This window comes from Dermacentor silvarum, chromosome 7 (genome assembly GCF_013339745.2).
Source record: "Dermacentor silvarum isolate Dsil-2018 chromosome 7, BIME_Dsil_1.4, whole genome shotgun sequence".
In the NCBI taxonomy this organism is placed as follows: domain Eukaryota; kingdom Metazoa; phylum Arthropoda; class Arachnida; order Ixodida; family Ixodidae; genus Dermacentor; species Dermacentor silvarum.
The window spans coordinates 103,313,153-103,315,268 of NC_051160.1; positions in this window are offsets into that span (position 1 = coordinate 103,313,153).

A 2,116-nucleotide genomic window follows, 5' to 3' on the forward strand; every position below is an offset into this window, starting at 1 on the left:
AAAAAGCCCACTCAAATACATACGCTTGCTATAAGCACTAAGAATAAAGACAAAAAAGAAAAAAGACAGCTTTCGCAGACGTATACCAATCATTCATCACGGACGCCCTGGTCACATTCATGGGGGCTCTGATACAAGCTGCATTGCAGCACCATGGCATCAGTTTCCTTCGCCGACGCTTTACAAACTCCTAGCTGACCTCCAACGTGGAGCCGGTAAAACACGACGTGAGAAACAAGGATTACTAGGTGGTAAAAAGAAAAACACAAGAAGCTGTCTGTTCGAGTAAGGTAACAAGGTAACTTTTATTTTATAATCATTTATAACTACATTTTAAAGCAAAAATTTCTGACATATGACACAGATTACGCTGCTGGCTGATACCGAGCTCGCCACTGCACACCGGCTTTCACAGCATGAAAATGGCTACAAAGCTCCTTTTAACAGCTTCACCGTAAAAAAAGATGCGCTGCACATTTGGGTCTAGCAGCCATCTACTTAAAACATTAGCAGGGGCAACAGCATCGGTGTACGTTTTTCACTGTTCTGCCGCTTTGCATTACTTCTTTCTTGGATTTTGGTATCGACTTACTTGCAAAGTTACCCACAGGAACATGGGGCCAGAAACAACTTTATGGGATACTGAGCGACATGCTGGAATGAGTAAGACGTCTTTCGAGGAATATACTTTCGATTTTGGCAAATAAAACCCCAGAATTTAATAATTGTTTTATACACTACCAATTACATTTTAGAAACAGCTCTACAATGAAGGGAGATATCAAGAGTGCTATGTTTACGCTCCACATTCCCCACCAACTCATCAGTTCCTCTCAGCCAGGGTGGCACCGATAGCAATGACTCGCCTATCATAATATCAGTTTGTGCACGTACACTACCCAGAGCCTCGGAGAGAATTTCAATAAATAAAAGCTTTTAAGAGAATTTCAATAAATAAAAGCTTTTAAAAGTTTTAAACGCACCATGGCTCGCCACAACCATACATGGTGTCAACATCAGTGTTTCACCTCTTGGCTGCACCTTCACACCATAGTAACACAAGGACCATTCTTATGGAATGGAAGTGGGGCATAGTACGAGATTCAAGTAAAGTACCACCATAGTGAGATGTCTTATATGTATGTATGGTGAACAACAACGTCTGCGTGCAGCAACAAAATAAACAGAGAAAGAATTCAACAGAAGAGATAATGCCGTAGTTATTCAATATAGGTAAACTATTTTTGGGGGGATGTTACCCAAAATGGGCTATCGACCTATAACCCTGATCGAAGAAACTTGACCTTATTCCTGAACAAAGCGGGCAAAAGTACCAAACCAGCAAAGCTCCCCTGTTGCACCCGCCGTTAAGGCCAGTCTGGAGAATATCCAGACTAGCTTTAAGAAGCGCTACATATCCAACGCACTCAATGGCAATGAGGACGTCGATTGAGGTGCTGAGGAGGCCTGCAAAGCATCAGACGAGAACAACTTCTCTGGCAGTTCCGACGAGGATGCCAGAGAAGCATCCACTAGCGAATTTAGTAACCGAGCTTGCGGTAAATAAAGGGGTGTACTGTTTAAAGTTCTTTTTTCTAGGACATGGGTCAACCTATATTCAAATTACAATTTATTTCTCGGCAAGTTCAATATGTGGGGTTCGACTTATATTCGTGTTCGACCTATTTTTGAGTAAATATGGTAGTCAATGTAATGCATGAAAACACACAGCAAGCAGAGCTTGGACTAACTAAGAGAGGACAAAGCTCGTATGGAAACATGTACACTATGAAAGCCTATGCTGTCTTCCCACTCGTTTATGTCACTGGACTCCACTGAATGGAAAGCAGCCGGCTAGCCTAAGTCGACTCCTTACTTAGCACACCAAATATTGCAGATGTAGTCATAAAGCTGGAATTTAAATGTCAACACAGAAAACGTAGGCTTAGTATTATATATGAAGACAACGAATTCCATAACTTAGTGAAATACCAACTGTTTGAGCACCGCAGTGGAAAACACTCACCAGGTTGACTATCGATTCTTCACACAATACAACGAATTTTGGATGCCAATGATGATTCACTACACGATATGCAATGTCAAATATGACAGC